This window comes from Solanum lycopersicum, chromosome 6 (genome assembly GCF_036512215.1).
Source record: "Solanum lycopersicum chromosome 6, SLM_r2.1".
Classification (NCBI taxonomy): domain Eukaryota; kingdom Viridiplantae; phylum Streptophyta; class Magnoliopsida; order Solanales; family Solanaceae; genus Solanum; species Solanum lycopersicum.
The window spans coordinates 28,743,311-28,765,395 of record NC_090805.1 but is presented as its reverse complement, the minus strand read 5'-3'; the positions used below and the strand labels follow the sequence as shown (position 1 = coordinate 28,765,395).

At 33.3% G+C, this 22,085-nt stretch overlaps 1 long non-coding RNA gene across 1 annotated transcript; it reads right to left on the bottom strand.

The window, feature by feature from the left end:
• Nucleotides 1-9,310: 9,310 nt before the first annotated feature.
• Nucleotides 9,311-16,935, bottom strand: LOC109120432 (uncharacterized). Its single transcript, XR_002027867.3, has 2 exons — nt 16,393-16,935; nt 9,311-9,764 (listed from the first exon to the last, which is right to left on the bottom strand). It is a non-coding gene; the product is annotated as an uncharacterized lncRNA (long non-coding RNA).
• Nucleotides 16,936-22,085: the final 5,150 nt, after the last annotated feature.

The window sequence follows — 22,085 nt, the reverse complement described above, 5'->3', positions numbered from 1 at the left end:
AGTAGCCCAACTCACTATCCTCTTTTGGGGTTTCCTTGCCTGTGTTCTTTTTCCCCAAAAGACTGATTACTTTTTCTGTTGAACCGGCACGTTATATCTTTTGTACATAGTTTAACTCTGAAGCATGATGGCTAAAATGATATCTCGATAAAACTGGAAAATGTTGCATGACTAGGCGTAGTAACTGATAATTGTGTGGCTCTAAACATGAAATAGAGTTAAACCATTGCATTACCCTAAATCTTCAAGTCAAACTAGGTGTCTGATAATCTGGTATAGTGATGAGATGTCAAGTGAGCGTGAGGAAAGTTGAATAGTCCACTACTGATACTGAGCTAGAACTTGCCTGGTTAATCGTGCTAAAAGTAAGCTGTAACAGACAATTAGGAAAGGATCATAGGCCCTTATTCAATATAGCCCATTTCTAGCCTAAATAAAAGAAACCAAATGAAAGTTATCCTTCTTTGATCCAAATAATTTGAGCTTAAAATTAAACCTTTCTTTTTCACCCCAACTGATCTTTTCTGGGAACAATATGTTGGCCCTGGTCCCTCCTTGAACATATGCACCTCAGCTTATGCCAAAAGCATAAGTTAAGGGTGGCTAATGCATAAACAACCTTCGTTATGGCCCTGACCCGACTTTGGGTATTGTGTACCTTGACTCATGGCAAAGCCATGAGTTGTGGGTGGTTGTTTTGAGGAATGCTCTGGAAAGTGGGGTTGAAAGAACAAAGAGAGAGAAAGAACAAAAGTAAAGTGACTCAAAAAAAAAGAGAAATATTCAAGAATTACAAACAAGAAAAGAAAAGAGTTACTTACACAAATGAAGAAAGAAGGGAAATAGCAAGGTGAAAGAATAGGAGAAACTGGGCGACATAAAGTGATAGAAAGTGGAAGGTTTAGCCGATATGTAAAGGAGGGCAAAAAAGTCACTAAATGTATACCTAAATATATCCAACCTGACTCTGAGCCTATGTTACAAGCTAAAAAAAGTCCTATTGTGATCCTAAGGGTTGTATAGCGAACTTAAGGCAGTGAAAATAAGGGCAAGCTTATGGCAATAGGTATGAATGAGTGTGACTTTGTTCTGAGAGCGAGTGTTGAAATGTAATCCTTATACTCAAACTGAAATCATTGTGTGAAAAATGAGGATTTTGTTCTAAAATGAGGACACTAGTTGCTATACCGGAATTGTTAGCACCTCGGTGAGAAATTGAAGAGGATAGGTGTTAGTGCGTGGTGAGTCTGTGTCATGTTCGAATTCCACAAAATTCAAGCCTAATAGTGATAGAATGCATAGATTTGATGAGATTAATCAGGATTGATAATCAAATGATTGCAAAGGATAAAACATGAATACTATTGTACAAAGATTGTGTAGTGAGTCATAGTGCGTCGCTTGAGGGCAAACAACGAATTTAAGTTGAGGGTGTTGATATACCTGGTTTCACGATATAATTAATACTTTTTCCTTAAGTTTAGTGTGTCCGAAATCCCTTTTGTGCTAATTTTGATATAAGTTTCTCTTTGTTTTGCAGGAAATCTGTCCAGAGCTGAATGTGGAGATTTTGAGCGAAAAATGCAGAAGAGACCACCTACGGAGCTTATGACGGTCCGTCGTGCATGTGACGGTCCGTAGGTGGCAGCGTAGAGAAGCTGCTGAAGGAAGATGGGGAAATCTGACCAAGTGTGGGATTACGAAGCTTGTGATGGTCCATCATGGCTATGATGGTCCGTCCTGCAGGTTCGTCGTGAAGATCAGAGAAGTGATCCCAGTACCCAGATTCCAAGAGTTGAAGTATTTTGAAACGAGACCCTCGACGGACTGTTGTGCCTATGACGGTCCGTCACACTTGCCGTCGAGGGGAATGAAGAAAGCAGCAGAAGAATTGCACCAAGTATGGGACGACGGAGTTCACAACGGTCCGTCATGACCACGACGGTCCGTCGCGTGGTCCGTCGACCCAGCCGCGTTTTGGCAGATTTCCAGTAATTAGAATCCTTGTTTAATTAGGTTTTTATTTTTTATAAATATTTCGAAAAACCTCGTTTTTGAGGTTAGACTATGTGAGATTAAACATCATATTATTAGACTTTGTGTTTTAGTGTTTGATTTTTGGAGATTCTTACAAGTAATTTTTGGTGATTAATCAAGCAAATTTTTGGACTTTATTCTTTCTCATTGAAGTAAGTACATGAATTCTTGTTTAACATATTTGAATATTGTGTTTATGGCTATGAGGAACTAAACTCCATAACTAGGGTTGTGGGAACCATAAGCAAATAATGAGATAAACCCTAGCTAAAATAACAATTCTAGAATAGTGTCTTGCATGTATTAATAATTCATTCGCTTAGAAGTCTTTTTAACAGATGATCAACGTTAGAACTCACCTTAATGCTACTTGCCGGACCAAGGAGGTAGATAATAGGAAAAGAATTATTAACATAGATTTAGTGTATACTATCTAATAGGCTAGTATTGATTGGTACGAGGTAATAACTTAGTCAAATATCGAATACGATGCTTAATATGAGGTAAAGATAAGGGTTAGGAAAGTAACACACGCAGCCGAACCAAGGTGCGGAGTGAGATTTTCTAGATGCCGGACCAAGGATTTAGAAATACATAACTTATCACTTTGCATGCAAGATACTAGGAAAGAATTGTTATAGTTAGAATTATCAAGTTATGAACCTGTGGGGAACACGTAAACCCTAGTTACTTTGATTAACTGATTAAAATCCAAAATTAAAAGCTGCTAAGTGTCTCTGTCAAGTTCGTTAGTTATTTTTACTTATTAGGAAATACAAACCCCCCTTTTTATGCTTTTACTTTCTAAGGAAGTCATCAACCGAACAATAGTAATAACAAGTTGAAGTTAAGTCTAGACTATTTTACTCGTGGGAACGATCCCAACCTCACTAGTTGGGTTATTTACTTGACGCGACCGCTTTACTTCTCATTTAGTTAGGTTAAGTGTCGAATTGTGCTCGGATTTGGATTGTGTTGCTGCCTAACACACAGTTGCGGTTTAATTCAGCACCAAAGGATAGTACTCAAACCCTATAGTTATTTTATCAAAAGTTACACAAATTCAGATAATAATTAATAATTCCATATCTTTGTTGAGTTTTTGAGTTGATTGGATAGAATTTAATGTCGATTAGTACCTAATATATCATGCATAGTTTGTAAAATTCCATTCGATATTTATTTTGAGTTAAACTGATATGTATTGGGATTGGGTAAATGGTATGGGTCTTTGTTAAAGTTAATGTTTAAGAGGATTGAGTCACATTATTGGGGGTTGCAAGGTCAGATTTGAAAGAATGAAATGTAAATAAGCACGTTCTGACGTTTGGTGAGTTGAATGCAGCTCGCTGAACTGCTCGGCGGTTCTCCTAATGTAAGCATTTCACCTTTGACTGAATTCCTAATGTGTTAGGTGATTTGAAACTTTCGGTGATCAAATTGAATTGCAAAATGCACTCAGCAATTTTCTGAAAGATTTCTTGTTTGCCATTTTGTCTACACCCTTTCATCATCTGTACATCTCTTCAATAAAGAACATTTCAACTCGTCATGAATTAGTTTGGTGATGTGACTCTACAGTTAGAACCTCTCTTACCCCCTTTCTAGATCATTGCTTAAATTGTCAATTGAATTAGTTGGAGAAATAGCTAGGCCAAAAGTCGTTGGGAGAAATGATCCACCTAGGCACATCATAGCATGAGAGTTTTAAGACGAGGAAAAGAGAGCAGAGCTAGCCAGACAGTGAAATTATAGAAACGAAACAAGTGCCAAACGATGAATTCCCGTCGACCCTAACTTGCCCTCATGGGCATGAGGGTTTGTTAATGTCATACATGCATTCAGGGAAGGTCATGAGATAGATAAGACAATTGAAGCTAATATTGATACTAAGGCTAAGGCAGCTGAGAATAGTGGCAAAACTCAGAGTTGAAGCATTGCAGGCACGATTGTCTTATTTCGGGAAGACACTTCAGGTGTTCATACCCCGATAGATAAAGAAGTTGCATAAACAGGATCTCCTTTTCACTTGTTCATATTTTCATATCTTGCTTAAAATCTTGGATATTTTCATTATTCTCATTTGAGGAAAAATAGTTTTAATTGTTGTAGGGTGAAGTTCACCTTGTTTATGTTTTGTTGTGGTGAATATTTATGTCTTTCGATATATGTTTGTGTTGTGTGTTTGAATTGTGTTTTCTAAAATTGCTTTTGCAAATATTTATGGTTCTCTTTTGGGTCCTAATTTCATAATAATTTTGACCCTTCCAAAAAAATTTCACTTTTGAAAATATTGCCACCTCTTAAATTGAGTCTCAGTTTCAATCAATTCCGATGGCTTGAAAAGTGTTGTCAATTGAACAAACATAAATGGGTGAATACAACAAGAATGAATGAAATTACATATGCAATATGTGAACTCTTTGCATCTCGTTGTGATTAGCTAATTATCAAATTGATTCTTTTGGAAGGACCATTGCTTGCACACTACCGAAAGTTTATTGTCTTTTTTATTTAAGTGTCACTGCCTTGTGTGATGAGCTTTCTTGAACCTTGCATGAATAAAACTAGAATTTGCCCGGTTAGTCTAATTGATTAGAAAAGTATCCTCTTTACATAATCTTAGGCACTTTTTAAGAGTGTGACCCAACCTTCACATATTCCTCTTTTGTGGCCTACCCCTGAGAGTGTGAAACTCTTTTGAACACCCTTTGAATCTTACCTCTTCCTTGAAAGAACCTTGATGAAATCTAAACTTATCATTATATACTACTTATAACCCTTTTTGATATGTGATATAAGTAAATATCCAACATAGGCTAAAATCCTAAGTTGGGGGTGTTGTGAGAAGAGAAAGAAGAAGTCGAGAAGCGCAAAAGAATTCTCGCAAACCCATGGTATTGCAAAGAAATGGAAGCCTTCCATAAAAAAGAAGAAAGAAAGAGAAAACAAAATAAAAATAGTGAAACAAAAGCTCAAATATTAAAGAAATCGAGTTTTCATGAAATCTATGAAGGGAAATAAATGATTAACTAAAAGCACTTGACTAAGGATTCATAAAGGAAGATAGGGGACAGCTTAAGGAAATGACATTCCATTGGAGAAAAGTCACTGAGCCCAAATGACCATACCTTTACACTCAGCCCATTACAAGCCTTAGAAAAACCTTTTTGATCTTGACTGAACCAAACCTAACCGAAGGTCAATTAGAAAATAAATGCGAACTTATGGGTGAAAACATGCATTGTGTTTTTTTGTGACTGTGAGCGTTGCATAACATTCATTATCCTAACTTGATAAATCTACGTGTGTGAAAATTTAATCATTCTTTGTGTGAGGGCATTTAGTCACATTTGTTGAGCTTCAACCTGCATTATTATCAAGCATTGTGAGCTCAAGAAATTTTGGTAATGGTGTGCAACTTGAATCTTGGAGTATACAATTGACCTATGCATGAGTAATTTGAGTCTTGTTATGTAGATTCATGACTGAGTCTTGTGTAGAACTAATTGAGACATCCTATTTGAACGACTACACTTGTGTTTTACTTGAGTACAAGCAAAAGTTTAAGTTTAGGGTGTGGATGAGCCCTCAAATTGGACTGATCTAGGACCATATTTTAATGCAAATAGTGTCCTAAAGTATGTATTTTATATCGATATCTGATAAAAACTTCTAAATGATATTTGAGGATTTGGTAGGAGCATGTACACTTATGCACAAAACAGAAGCCAAATGGAAGAAAAGAGTTGAAGATGCAATGTGCGCATTTCCAAGAAGCAGAATTCTGCATTCGGCTACAGTAAATAAGTCCTGAAGGAAGTGGATGAAAAGTAAACGAAAAGAAGCAGTTGGCGCTTCGCCAAATTCATGCAGAGTTATTCCACCCTACTTTACATCAAGAATAGATATAAAGTCAATGCGAATGGCGATGAATCAGATAAGGGGAAGATCGATGAATCACTCGGTGATTCACGACTAAAGACGCCGAATAGATCCACCAGCACTAAATCTGAAGCATATAAGTACTAAACTCTTTTATTATTTAGAGAGTGGTTTTCAGAGAGAAATTTTAGAGTGTGAAACATTAGAAACTTAAATTTTATTTTTAGAAAATTTATTCTTATGTTATCTTTGATGTTTAGAAAAGGTTTTAAGAAATGTTGAAGAAAGAAGTTCTTCTTTCAATCATTGAAATGAGTCTTCTCTATTTACATTCCTATGCCATTTTTAAGGTTTAATATATTATATTCATTTGATTCCTTTATCATTTTAAGAATACTTGATTATTGCTTGGTCTGTGGCTAAAAACCCCATTCTTGGGGTGTGATTTAGCAAATATATGTGATATTATTCTCAAGTCTTGCTTGTTTATAGGATTAGATGCATTTTACTGGTGATTTTACTTAGTGGTTTTGGTTTAAGTTAATGGGTTTGTAGTTGCAAATAAAAAACCATACATGTGTTTTAGGCTTGCCCAAGAGGGAGGTTGCGAAAACAAGACCACTAGTCTAATGACCTAAGGAGTGGGTAGAATGAGGTTAAACCCGATAGGGTGAGCCCTAGTCCCTAACCCTCTATGGAAAGGTCAGGTAGTAGGTAAGGCTTAGGATGGTTAGTTTAGACGTGTCGGTGTCCGATAGGAGCACATTAGATATGGGGTAAGTTGTCCCAGAGGGAACATACTTTCACCTAAGTATTGCCTAGTCACCACTGTCATTCGAATTTTCCTATCAAAAGAATTTATCTATTAGTTTATGTCAAAATATATTGCGGTCACACCCCAAGAACTCTCTCACATACTTGTTTTCTCCTTTATTTTTGATATTTTCCTACTTGTGACAAAAATCCTTCTTGACTTTTGGAACTTTGGTGTCACAAATAGAATTTGAATTTTGTTTTAATACTAGAAAATGTCTTGAGCTATCACTATTTAGAATGAAATTCTATGTAGCAACTAATTTCACTACTACTCCCTTGAGACACGACCCCAAAACTTGGTATGGTTAATTTTCTAGCTTTGATTCGTAGACACTCAAATTGTAAGTTAGTGTCGTTGATCACGAAATATAAAAGATACACATATTGAAGAATCACGGATACAGCTATACCTGGTGAAATATCCTTAAAGACAGTGTCTTTCAACACGCCTCAAGTTATGAGAAGTTCCTAGAAGAGTTATTGGTGAAGTATAAGCTTTGGTGAATTCGTACAGTGTTCATCAAGAACATATTTTTCATATGATTTACAAAAAATTTTAGGATAGTTCAGAATTCATGCTTACGGAAAATCAATTACAATAATTTAAGCATCTTCGGAAAAAATTTCCTTTAACAAAAGATAAAGGTATGTGTTCTAGGTTTTATATTGCTCATCACGATGATTTATCTTCATATTATTGACAAATCATTAAATAATAATTGGAAAATGTATAAGTATCCCCCAACCTATATCCAAAATACCAGACACATACTTATAATATATACTAAGGTCTTATTACCCCTCTAAACTTATGTTATAAATAATTTTATACCCCTTTTCGGCTTATGTGGCACTAGCTTGAAAAAAATATCAACACGCACTGAGCAGACATGACAGTGTCATGTAGTCCGAAAAGGGATAGGAATTTTTTATTAAATAAATTTAGGGGGGTAGTAGGACCTTAGTATAGTATAACTGTGTCATTGAGATTTGGGACATATTTAAAGTAGTGTATTAGTGTTAAATAATTTGAGGCATATCCTCTTGTCAGTTTGAAAGAAAAGAGAAAGAGATTAGCCTAACATATAGATTGGAACCAGTTTTTTGATTTTTACAATATTGAGATTTTCTGATAAACAATTGGTGTTGGATTTCTAGAGATACTTTTCAAACAAATAATTAGAAAAAACTAGAAAATATTGTACTAGACTTGAGACTTGATAGCATCTTATTTCATTGAATATATTTGTTGGGTTCTTTTATTTAACTGTATGACTTTGCTTAAATTTTTTATTACCAATAATAATGTAGAACATTATGTGAGGAAAAGTAGAAAAACTTATCAAGGTATGTACTGATACTATGTGTATATATTTTTAATGATTATAATTTGTGTTAGGTGAAATCAATCAACATGCCGATATGTGAAGAAGATTCAGAGAAATGATAGTCCCCGTTAAGTAAATATAAATGTGACTACGTGAATGATGTAAATTATTGTGGTCATTTCCCAATTGAATTTTATGGATAATATGTAAAAGTGAACGATTGGGTGTTAGATAATTTGGTGCTAATAAGCAATTTTGTGCTAACTAGCGTTATTTGTGTTCTAGAGAAAAAATTGAAAAATGAAGAATGAATTTATATATGTTTGTGATTCTTGAATTACTTTTGTTTTAAGAATAAAAAAACACTTTTTATTATACTCACATTTGAAACTATTGACGTGATTTTGAAATATTAATAATTTTAATAGTTGTTCTAGATTTATGCTTATCAATTGGTGAGAAAAAAAATTTAATAAAGGTTTTATTTGAGTTTGATAATGTGTTTGCAAATGTTGAGATGACAATGAGTATCTGATTGATTGAGATAATTCTTGATGTGTTTGACTTTAATTTAATTTTGCTATGTCGATGTATAGATTTGTATGTTACATACTAATTTGAAAACTTTATGGTTATTGAAAAAGTTAATCCTCTATTATGAAATATTTAAAAGTGTAGGAGTATCTTGTCAAGGTTGTGTTACATGATCCTAAGAAAAGAAAAATAAGATCTAAATTTTAAAGTATATGTTAATAAATGTTTTATATACATATTTGTGGTAATCAATCATGATTCAATTGAATGCAATGTTTGAGTTGGAAAAATAAAAATTGTATTGTTTAGTGTTTAAAATTGATAATATTTTTGTGTTATTGTTGTTTGAAACAATATTGCTTCTTGAGGTATCATTTTTGAAAGAAGTCATTGATGACACAAGAGAAGTACTACAAGATAAATTGAATAGTTTGTGGTATTGAAGTACAATATATCGTGTAAAGTGAATTTCAAAATTCACAAGAGGTTATGTGTTTGCCCTTGGAGGAGGTGTCATTACATGGAAATTAGTCGAGTTAGTATTCCATTTCGAACAAAATAAACATATTTCATGTTTATATATTGTGATTGCCAAGCTAAAATAGCTATAATAATAAATAATACTTTCGTTGGCAATTTGAGACATGATTTGGTAAAACAACTTTTATGAGATTAAAATAATTAAGTAAATAAATGTAAGATCTCAAGACTAGAAAGAACAAGAAAGGATTTAAAAATCATAAAAAAAATTATTTTAGAAAGTATGTCACGCCCGAAGACTACACCCTGCACATGGTCGGCACCCAATGACTATTGCTCGCCTTGAGCAAACCATTGGTCTAGCTTACTTAACTAAGCGGAAGACTTAGCTCAACTCAACTATTAAAAAGAAACATTCTCAAGAGAAATACTCAATTATATTAGTCTGGCCAAAACGACACTCAAGTATCAATATGAAACATCTCTGAATAAGGAGAGACCCAAAAGTGAATTATCTGACTCTAATATACTAGTTGGATGTTGGGACAGACCCCACACCATCCTATAAATGAAATATTAGAAAACACATTGAAAGTGTCCTCTGGAATACAAGGAGGCTCATCACTGACCCCGAGTGCTCAACTCGATCAACAAGGCGTTGGATGTTGATTGGGTTTCCTGCATCTACATCATAAGACGATGTAGGCCAACTACCATCAGTACATTGAATGTATGAGTATGCTAGTTGGTAAAACTAAACAACAACTTAAAGTTTGAGAGGATTAAGAATATATTTCCTTGGTGCTGCTCAACTCATGAAATACTAACTCATTATAAAGCAGTAAGGACACGGAATATATATGAAAAGCTTGTAAAAACAGAGTCAACATCTTAGTTCATTAAAGATAATGCAATAAAGAACTCAATTTTACTTGAAATGAAAGTAATATAGATTTATTAGGACTTTTCTAACCAACAATCATAACTATGAGAATAAGTGATGGTATAATGTCTTACCTCACGTTGCAAGAGGACCGCCATGTACCTTGTTGTTTGTATAGAACTTGAACTACTAAGTGAATTTACTAGTCTAGGCTAAAAAACACTAAGGAATCATTTAAAAAATATGATCCTTTATATGTCCATGTTGGCTACATGGTTTATGGAGACTTGAGTTGATATGAACTTGCTTCCCCATATCGGTGCTCAATGGTACTCCCAATATAATTAGTTCATATGTTTTTCAAACAACTTTTTCTCTATTTTGAGGTAATTGCTCAAGCTTAGCTTGAAAAGATCTGTTGGAAATCATAGTTCCCCTTTTCTAAAACAAGCCAAAAGCTCTGTGGAAATCTATCTTCTTTCTTTTCTCAAAATATGAAAACATTTGTAACACTTTGGTACTACTTAGTTCTCTTTTAGCTTTTAAGACATGAACTCACTCTTTTCTCTTTGCTTTACTTGAAACGTAACTCTCAGGGAATACAATTTACCTTATAGATTTTTAGATTTAGATTCAACTCCTTATTGATTGCTCAACTTGTAGCTTGATCCTTAAAACAAAGTAGAAATTTTTGTTTAACTCTTGAAAATTTTAAGAACTCACATTGACTTGCTTCTTAACTTTTATACTTGACTCTTAACTTCTTTGACTTTGATATGAAGTTTTCTTGAATTTTATTATGGATTAAAGGACCATGATCTCATGTCTATGGATGAGTTTAGATGTACTTTAGAGTTTTGGAATCAACTAGGAGTTATAGGTATATCACTTAGGAATTAGTACGAAAATATAGGGTAAAATGAGATCTCCATGTAACTCAAGCATTATGAGAGGCGCGGGGATTCAGATCCTGATGGACAAACACTTCCCCAATAGGATTTGGCTTGCGTGGTGCGCCAGGCCCTAAGGGTCTGCTCTGAGGGGCTTTGGCAGACGCGGCGCAGCAGGGCTTGTCATTTGGAATTCCCAATGTTTTATATCTGATTTTTAATTCTAAACCTTCTAAACTTCCATGGATCTCACCCCAAACATTTATGATTACTAAAATTCTCAATACCCAATAGTTTATACTCTTAAAACAGTCGGAAAACATAAAACAAATAACCATAGGTATACTACAACTCAACAAATGAGAATTCAACGGTTTTTCATCAAGAACTTCAATGTTCATAAATAAATCTACTATAATTGCACTGAAATAAACATATTGTTGTGTAGGTGGAAGAATACAACACAAAAATATCTCACATATCTCAACCCTGACGAATTCCACTTAAATATCTTGGTGTTCTTGATAAATTCTTGGCCCTTTCTCCTTTCTCCTTCTTCTTTTCTCTTTTCTCCCAAGTTGTAAGTGTATTCAACTTTTTTAAAAGTGATTAAGGCTTAGATTTACCCCTTATAACCCCTTTTAAAAAATTAGGAAATAGTAGAGCGAAAAGACCACTTTACCTTTACCAAAATCCAGATTGGACTCCTCAGTCCAACGACCCAACTTCCAATAGACATATCTCCGTCATACGATATTGAAAATGCGCAAACCCGGCGGTGTTAGAAATAACTCTCCAAGGGCTTTCCAACCATATTAAGAACCGACTCTAACTAATCTTGAGATACAAATTATGGTTGTTTGAAAATGACCAAAAACTCACTTTTGCACTTTGGAAATTTTCCAGATTTTTCCTATTCTTCCAAAAATAACAACTCTTAGTTTATTTGTTAAATCCTGGATATTTTGGTCTACGAGATGTTATAATGTCTCCCTCTTAGGAACATTCGTCCTCGAATAAGAACTTTTTCACTAAGCTAAGGGTAGTAACATTTTTTCAGCACTCAACAAACAAAAGCAAGTAATAACATTCTTACACATAGTCTTATAAAGTGATAAGAAGAGAATTTAGTACCTTGATATACATTCTCTCCAGATTCAATGAGATGTGGATATCTCTTCTTCATATCCACCTCAGCTTCCCTAGTTGCTTCTTCAACAAATTGATTTCTCCTAATGACTTTGACTGATGCAACTTTCTTTGTTCTCAACTTGCGAACATAACGATCCAAAATTATTACCGGAATCTCTTTTTTGGACTAGCTATCTTTAATACCAACATACTATGTAGGTACAATAAGTGAAGGATCACTCATGCACTTCTTCAACATGTATACATGAAATACCGAATGAACCACTACTAATTTTGTTGGTAGCTCCAACACATAAGTTACATTTCCTACTCTCTTGGATATTCTATAAGGTCCAATATATCGGGGACTAAGTTTTTCCTTCTTACCAAACCTCATAATCCCATTCATGGGTGAAACCTTAAGATATACCCAATCGTCCACCTCAATGTCTAACGGCCTTATTCTAACATCTGTGTAGGACTTTTTGCGACTCTGCACCGTCTTCAACCTCTATTGGATCATTTTTCACTTTTTCCAAGGCATGGTAAACTAACTCTGGTCCTATTAACCCTGATTCCCAAACTTCTAACCACCCAGTAAGAGATTTAGATCTTCTCCCATAAAGAGTCTCATATGGAGCCATTTGGATGCTCTAATGGTAATTGTTGTAAACAAACTTAATGAGAGGTATGTGATCATCTCAGTTCCCTTTGAATTTAATCACTAAGCTCTCAACATATCACCTATGGTCTAGATAGTATGCGTTGCTTGTCCATCTGTCTCAGGATAAAAAGTAGTGCTTAAGCTCACCTTTGAACCCAAACCTTTCTCGATTTCATAAATTGTGCAGTAAATTGTGGAGAAATATTACCCTTGAGTGAAAAATGAGCATGCTTTTATTTGAAACACATTGCTTAAAACCTATATCATGAAGGAAATGAGAATTACCATGAAACCAAACCCTTGGAGATTTCTTAAGGTCATATAGAGCAAGCTGCAACTTATGCACATAATCGGGATAATCTGCGTGTTCAAATCTCTTCGGTTAGAGCATATAAATAGTCTCGGATAACTCAACATGCAAGAAAGCATTTGACTCATCAAGTTGGTGCATATGCCAACTCTTTTTAGAGCCAAATATAAGATCAAACGCATTGTGCTAGGCTTAATGGCAGGATCAAAAGTCTCAAAATAGTCCGTCGGGGGCTGCTAAAACAAGCACTTGGGTCACTAAACGAGATTCAAATCTTTCAACAGGACCATTGGCCCAAAACTTGATCTGAAACACCCATTTGTTGCCAACAATATTTTCATTTGGAGGAGACGACAACAAGATCCAAGTTTTATTTTTCACAAGAGAGTCAAATTTGAAACTCACTTCCTGCATCCAATAAGTCTTTACAAGCTTGGGAAAATGATGTGGGTTCAGATGAAATGGAACATCTGGATGCTGTTAAGTATGGAGGACATGAGGCTTGAGCAACCCTATCTTTAGAATTAGTCCCAATATGATGAGTTCGAGGACTTACGATGGGTGATTGTGAGGAAGTTATTTGAAGAATATTAGATGGACAAATGGTTTGCGAGGAAAGGGACAGGGGATGAAATATCTCCTTCAACATGAGTAATAGAGGAGGGGTCCGTAGTTGACATTACGAGTAGTTGGATGGGAGTAACACTACTAGTTTAAGGAAGAGAATTGACAACGATATTCTCCATATTTAAAGGAGTGTAGAGACTTCTATTTTGTTTGGAAATCTGTGAAATCAATGAAGTTTGAATGCTCCTCTTTTGAAATGTGATCTTGATTAGGTAAGAACCGAACTACTACTCATTTTTGAAGTTTCTCCAAAATCAGTATTATATAAAGGAGAAGTAAAAGACATAGAATTATATATTAAAAAAATAAGTGAGAATGAGGTAGGTTTGGGTGAACGAAGTTAGCGTAAGAGTAACAAATAGATTCCCAAACGGGAAGGAGGTCTCAGCTAAATGTACATGTCGAGAGATGAGAGTAACATTTGAGCAAGGATCAAAAACATTTAACATCTTTTTGTTTATCTAATTAACCAAGAAACAAGCATGGTTTTGATAGAGGGTGGGCCTTAGAACACTTATTAAATGCCACAAAGGGACAACAAAAACACCCAAACACACGAATTAGATTGTAATCAGGTATATGACCATAAAATCAAATGGAGATTAATAACACAACACTGGAAGAGGAGTTACGTTAATAAGAAAGAAAGCATAAAAACAAGCATCACCCCCAAAAATTAAAAGATATAGACACATAAAAAATAAGGAAACGAAGAACATTAGATGTGTCTATGTTTACTCTCGGCCCTACGTTTTAAGCATACATGTGAGAAAAGAGAAAGGTGGATGCCATTTTGCTGGAAGAAGGATTTAAAATTTTGATTAGCATATTCTCAGTCAAGATCAGATTGAAAATACGAAATAGAGGTGTGAAAAATATTTTCAACCACTGACTAGAACTCTTTGAAATTTTTGAATGATTCAAAATTTTCATGAATCACATATATCTAAAAGAATTTAGTGCAATCATTAAGAAATAAATACAATAACGATATCAAGAATTTTAGTCAATCGGAGCATGTTAAACATCCTAATAAACTTAAACAAAAGGAGAATTCATATTTGTACTTGATAAATATAACAACATTTTAGTTTGTTTGGCCTAATGACAAACATAACAAGAAATATTGTTAAGAGGAAGAAGTACTTGTTGACATCTTTGTGAGGGCGCCACATCGTGGTGACTCAATTGCAATATAGTTAATCAATTTAAATCGAGAATTAAAATAATTTTAAAAAGGAGTGAAAGAATAAAAGGAAATCACAAATCGAATTTTCAGGAAAACTAGAAAAACAATTAACAAATTAACTTAAAAGAAATGTCTACAAAACACACAGATTCGAGGTAAGGGGTTCAAGTTATTCTGAATAAAAGTTGTTAGGCATCCTTTGAAATCCACATTTGTGGTTCCCGACTAAGTTTGTTTTTCAAATTGAGAAAGAGATAAAAACAAATATACAAGTATAATAAACATGTGATATACACAAGTAATAAAATGAAATAATCTAATAAGAAATGACCTAAGTTTGCCTAACGTCAATATATAAAAAATAATGAATAAAACGTATAATTTGAACTTCATTAGAATAGCTTCAATGGGAAGCACCTCCGTGCACAAACACTTAGTAAAAGTATTAATAATGAATAAATCAAATAATCACTTAAAAATAAAAACTCGTCTTATTAACATGGGAGACCTTGAAAATCGACGATAATTTTTTCATCGGACAATTTGACAAACAAAATATAAACATAAACTACATTTCTATCTTTTATCAATGGGAGGTATTGCAAAATCAACGATAATTTCATTATCGACAAATTTTAAATTAACATGAAGATTTACCCAACTAATAACTTAATTAGAAACAATTAAGAACATCTAAAATCAATCAACAAGTAATATTTGAATTTAAAGAAACGGAGATGATAAAATAAAGAATAAACAACAATTAATAATTAAGAACATCTAAAATCAATCAACCAGTAATATTTTAATTTAAAGAAACGGAGATGATAAATAACGAATAAACAACAATTAATGATTAACTAAAATAGAGACATGACTAACAAATGCAAATAATAATTGACTAAATGGAACCACTTAACATGAAAGTGGCTGGAACATTAGATTTACATTATAAATAATAGCAGCCATATATGACCAAAACTATAACAGTAATATATATATATATATATATATATATATATATATATATATTGGGAAAATGCACAATTACCCCTTCAATCTATGCCCGAAAAACTAGAGACACATTTATGCTATGCTAAGATTTTACTACCCCTTAAACTTATTTTATAAGTAATTTTCTACCCCTTTTCGGCCTATGTTGCACTGACTTAAAAAAAGTCAACCAACGTTGCACTCACAAGATAGTGTCACGTAAGCCGAAAAAAGATAAAATATTATTAATAAAATAAATTTTAGAGGAATAATAGCATCTTAATATAGTATAAGTGTGACTATGAGATTTCAAACATAAATTGAGAGACTAAAATAAGATAAACTAATAACAAAGGAATTGGGAAACAATCATAGACATCTGTATTTATCAAAATAAAGCCATACTAAATAGAATCTAACACAACAATAATAATTCCATAAAATAAATAAATAACAGACATTACAACATTAAAATTAAACAAACACGAACCAATAATATTAAACAAATAAAATTACTGTAAAACAAATAGTAAAGCAACAGTAACATTGAAAACGATAACAATAAGAACTTAAAATTTGACACAGACAAATATAAAATGCAATGTTAAAAGGGTAATCGACTTACCGGAGTATTGTCGTTGCTGGGCCTATTTGGAATCACGAAGTAGTCGTGTTTTTAATTGCTCTGTGTGTGGGCATTTGGAGCTTCGAGCTCAAGTTTTCTGGCAAAGAGGGTGAAGGGAGTCGGGGTCTTGTTGTCCGGTGGTTCTGCAGTTATTTCCGGTGGTTTTGGGTCAGCTAATTGTTCGCCGGATTCGTTGGTCGCTGGAATAAGAGCTCATAGCTCACTGAAGTACTTGCAAAACAAAGGAAAATTTTTAAAAGGGGAGATGGAAAAGGAATAATGACTGACAGTGGTCGGAGTTATTTTTCGAACAGATTGTTCGGGGGCTAGTTTAGCTCGCTACTCAGAGCTATGAGAACAGTAGTTTGGAGTCGATTTTAGTGGAGATCTTGTGGTTTGTTGCTTGCCATTTGGAGCTGCTGGCTGCCATGGTGTTTTCCAGGTGGTTGAAGGTCGTTTCTGGTGGCTGTGAGGAGAATGGAGATAGTTAATGAGATGAGAGGGATGATGTTAAACCTGCTATTTTAACTAAGGTCTATAAACGCAGGAAGATGGTTGAAATCAGGTTTAAATATTACTCCATCGGTTTCAAAAAGAATGGTCTAGTTTGACTTAAAACGGAGTTTAAAAAATTAAAAAAAACTTTTTAATCTTGTGGTTCTAAATTAAAATTATGTTAAATGTATCAAAATACCCTTTAATCTTGTGGTCTTAAACATGCCACGCGAAAAGTTAAAGTGTTGTAAAAAAAGAAAAGGGTCATTCATTTTGGAACAAACTAATAGGGAAATACGGACTTCTTTTTTAAACAAAGTGAGTACTATTATTGATTTAATTAGTTATTACTATGTATATGTATTTTACTATTGCTTTATTTAATTAGTAGGAAAATGCACAAATACCCCCCAAACCTATGCACGAAATCTCAGAGACACACTTATACTACATTAAGGTCCTATTACTCCCTGAACTTATTTTATCAATAATTTTTTACCCTTTTTCGTCCTACGTGGCACTAGCTTTATGAAAAGAATCAAACATCGTTGGGCCCACAAGATAGTTCCATATAGGTCGAAAATGGTAGAATATTATTAATAAAATAAATCCAGGGGGATAATAGGACCTTAGTATAGTATAAGTGTGTCTCTGAGATTTCGGGCGTTGATGGGGTACTTATTCATTATCCCTAGTTAGTAGGTAATTTACCCGCGCTTCCCGCAGGAATGAGAAATATTTCTATCCTTTTGAACAACTTTACCAATAATTGACTATTACAAGAAAAAAAAAGTAAATTGTTGTAGGATTTCAGAACATTCCTAGAAAAATTAAATTATTTGACATTATCACATATCTCAAAAGTTATAAGTATGTAATTAATGATTAAAAATATCTTGGTATCTAATTATTTTTATCATTACATAATTTATCATATAATATCTATGATGATGTAGTTGCCCTTTTAAAATTGAATCATGTTTTTATTTACCGATTTAACATTACTTTTTCATTTTTTTATACATGAAAAATATAGAATGTGACAGTTTTATGGTTATCGTAACTCTTTGTGTAAAAAAAATTATGTGAAAGTTTTTTATAATCAATATTAGTTATAAATAAGTTAAGACCATTAAAAAATGTGCACCTCAACAACATAAATAATATTTTTAGAGAAAATCTACTTGTCTAAGGTCAAATGTTCACCAACTTTTCGCTATTATTACTTTTTTATTGTAATAAAAAATTGTAGAAGGAGAAAAATATATTTGAAATAACAACAAAATAATATTGTTAACCCTTATAGAAATTTATTTTTCATTAAACTGCGGAAGACCCTTTTGGATGCTTCATCAATGCAACTTTACGATTTTTTTAGGAATATTTGTGTATGATTGTCACATATGAAAGTACACATCTAATAAAATGTTGGTTTCTAGACTTATGTTAGAGAAACATTCTCTAACATTAAAAAAAAAAAAATTAACCTAGATGATTCAAACGCTCAACAATGACTTGGGACATGATGGACGATAAATTTATGTTAATAGACATATCTTTTGTAGTTGAAGATATTACTTTTATTTTGAGTAGGTTTTGTTTCATATTCTTTAAATTAAGTTTGACTAAAAAAGTCATCACTTACGCCAAAAATATTTAGAAGAGCCAAATATGAAAAGGAAAAAATATTAAAAGGAAAAAGATTTTGTCATAGTGAGATTGTATACATACCAAACAAAAAATAATTAATACAATCGTAAGGAGACTAGAAGAGAGCGAAAAAAACATACATTAAAGGGAGAAACTATGAGACACCTCAAAAAATTACTTCAATCAACTTTCAATCCTTACAATACTGTTAATATACAATGATAAAATTTAGTAAAAATAGACAATATAAAAACCAAAAAATATGAACACGCAAAATTATTAACACTCAGAGAATTTTCGGATGAACACAAAGTCACATCCTTGTGAAGGAATAATGATGTTGATGATGAAATTTGGGATTTGTAAGGGTTTTTTTAATGTACCTTCAACAAATTCAGTAGAGAAAACTTGTTTGAATATTCTATTAACATTTCTTATTTAATATGTACTAAAAAATACATATAATAATAACTTTGTATAAACATAAACATAAAAAATTAAATCATATATTCAAAAACAACAATTAATAATATAAGTATAAACTAATAATTGTAAACAACATACCATTTTATGCAACAATAGAATGAAACAGAATGGAAAAAATCAACTCCATTGAATGTACAATGTAGTCCTCTATTTATAGACTTCAAAGAGTAGTGTAAACATATGATTATTGTGTCTTATCGGAAAGGTCACGGCTCTTTCGAAAAGTTACATTCCTTCGAAAAAGTCACAACATTTCATAAAATTCACAACTCTTAATAAAGTCACAATTTTTCATGAAAAAAGTTACAAATTTTCATAAAAGTCACAAGTTTTCATGAAAGAAAAACACTAGATTTGGAAATAAAATAAATTTAAAGACAATTTTGGCTTGTGGTGGCGCCACGTAGGCGAGCCTGAGGTTCTCTTTTGTGTGTGTGTGTGTGTGTATATATATATATATATATAGAACATATTAATAATAAGAGCCCATATTGCCCATATTTAATGACTTGGATCACTCATATTTTTATTTGTCAAATATGGGCTTCAACTATTTTAAGAGTCTCTACAAATATGGTGAAAATGGGTTTAATATGGGTATCCATTTCATCAATATTAGATCACTTACTTTCACTTTTACTCAAAAATCTTAATTGTGCTAAAAATAAAAAAATAATATTAATATTTCAAAAATTTGAAATTTAATAGAAAAACAAATTATGGTGGAAGGTCGGGGGGGGGGGGGGGGCAACGTAGATGGGGTAAATTTTTTTTCTTTTTAGTTTTATATATATATATATAAACAAATTTTTTTGTTTTTAAAAAAACAAAAAAAAATTAGGGGATAGGTTGGTGGGAGGGGGGACAGCGGGTGCCCGGGGGAGGGAGTAAATTTTTTTTTTTAGAACAAAAATTCTAAGTGTAGGTTGGTGGAGGAGGCACAGGGGGTATGGGGTATTAATTTTTCTTTTGATAAAAAAGTTTTTTTTTGTTTTTGAAAAAAAAAATATTTTAGGGATAGGTTGGTGAAAGGTGGGGGGGGGGGGGGGCAGGGAGGGGCGCCCCAGGTGGTGGGGGTATGTGAGGAGGAGTACATTTATGTTTTTGAAGAACAACTTTATTTAAATGGGTTAGAACCATTTTGTCCAAATCATATTTGTCAAAATCCCTATTTGCCCATATTATATTTGGATGGTTTGTAATCCAAATTTTTTTTTTCTCAAACAATATTCAATCCATGCAAATCCAATCCAATCCAACTGTTTGCTTCCCCTAGTTACATAAAGGTCACACATAATTATTAAGTAAGACAAACAGTTTATTCTGGAGAATTGGATTTTGGTTTAGTAAGAGGGTAAGGAACCTCAAAATAACTTGGTTGTTGGGTGAAAATATCTTGTTTGTCTATTTGTAAATTTATTCTATTAGTACGGTATTATTATCTTGTTGTTGTGCTTGCAAATTTACAGCATAAGATTGGAGAGCTTTTGGGTTCCTAACAAATTTGGTATCACAGCCTTTATTATTTCAACTAGAATAAGGGTGGATTGAAGGGTTAGAGAAGTCAATGACCGAAGTACAAGAGTAGATTGGTTTAGTACGTGATTACTTCGGGCAATTACGAGACTGGATGTACTAAAAAAATGAATGTGATGTTGAAATTCTTCAAAATGTGAAAGGAAAATGAGCAGTTTAGAAAGATTAAATTATGGATACAGATGTGATTGCAGAGAACAACAACAATCAGAAAGGTGATGGACTTCGCAAAGAAGTTCGACCACAAATTTGTGATGAAATGTGTCCTAGAAGGTTGGAACTATCCTTATTTTCTGGTGATAATCCATAAGGGTAGCTTAGCGGAGTGTTATTTTCATTTTAATGGTATTGCCAACAAGGATAAATTGGAAGCAACTGTCATGTGCTTTGAAGGTAGAGCCTTAAATCAGTTATAATTGTGGCAAACAAGAACTCTGATTGCCACATGGGATGTGTTTCGAGTATGCATACTCCAGCGATTTTCTTCATCACAGTCAGCAAACTTATATGAGGTTTTGATAGGGTTACAAAAAACTGGAACTGTAACCCAATACAGATAAGATTTTGAATTACTTTCAGCACCTTTGAAAGATGTCGATGATGAGATGCTGATAAGAATTTTTATAAATGGCTTGAGAGCGGAGATCTAAGAAGAACTGCGTCTTAACAAGCTTGAAACTCTAACCCAGATTATGGACCAAAGACAACGTATTGAAAAAAATAATTGGTCTCTCAGCCAAGCCAATTACCAAAACATATAAGTATGTCTCTTTCTAGGAGCTCAATGCATTTTCCAATAACTGACAGTAGCCGTATAGGAAGTGTTACCGGTCCCGAACTACGTGGAGTGATAACACCTTTTCATTCTACCCGTACAGCAGTTGCAACAATACAATGACATTTTCAAGAACAGAAGCTAGGAGAAAATGTGCAACCAAGACCTAAAATTTCTGCACGGCGAGGAGGAGCATACAAAAGGCTATCTGATGCACAGTATCAGGATAAATTAAAGGACTTTTTTTTGCTGCGATGAAAAATATGTTCCTAATCACCGATGCAATTCAAAACAATTAAATTTTTTATATATTGCACAATAGTTGAAGAATTAAGGTTAAACCAAACAGAAACGAAGTCGTTTGTGGTGGAAGTGGGGAATGGACAACAAGTAAAGATTAGGGGAAAATAAAAAAGAAGAGGACTTGTGGTTTGATAAATTGCGGATAAAACATGATTATCTCCTTTTTAATTTGTGCAGTGCTGATGTGGTGTTAGGATTAGAGTGGATGTAAACCTTGGGTGATGTTTAAGCTATTTTCAGAACCTTGACATTTAAATTTAAAGTATATGGGCAAACACAAGTTATTTGAGGAGACCCCTATTGTCATAATAAATAGCTTCAAGCAAAACTTTGATCAAGGCCTTGTGGGGAGATGGAGTAGGATATTATGTTGATCTGAATAAATTAACTACAAGTGAGAACAAGAGATTTAGTATTTGCAGCAACTACTAGAAGTATTTCAAGTTTT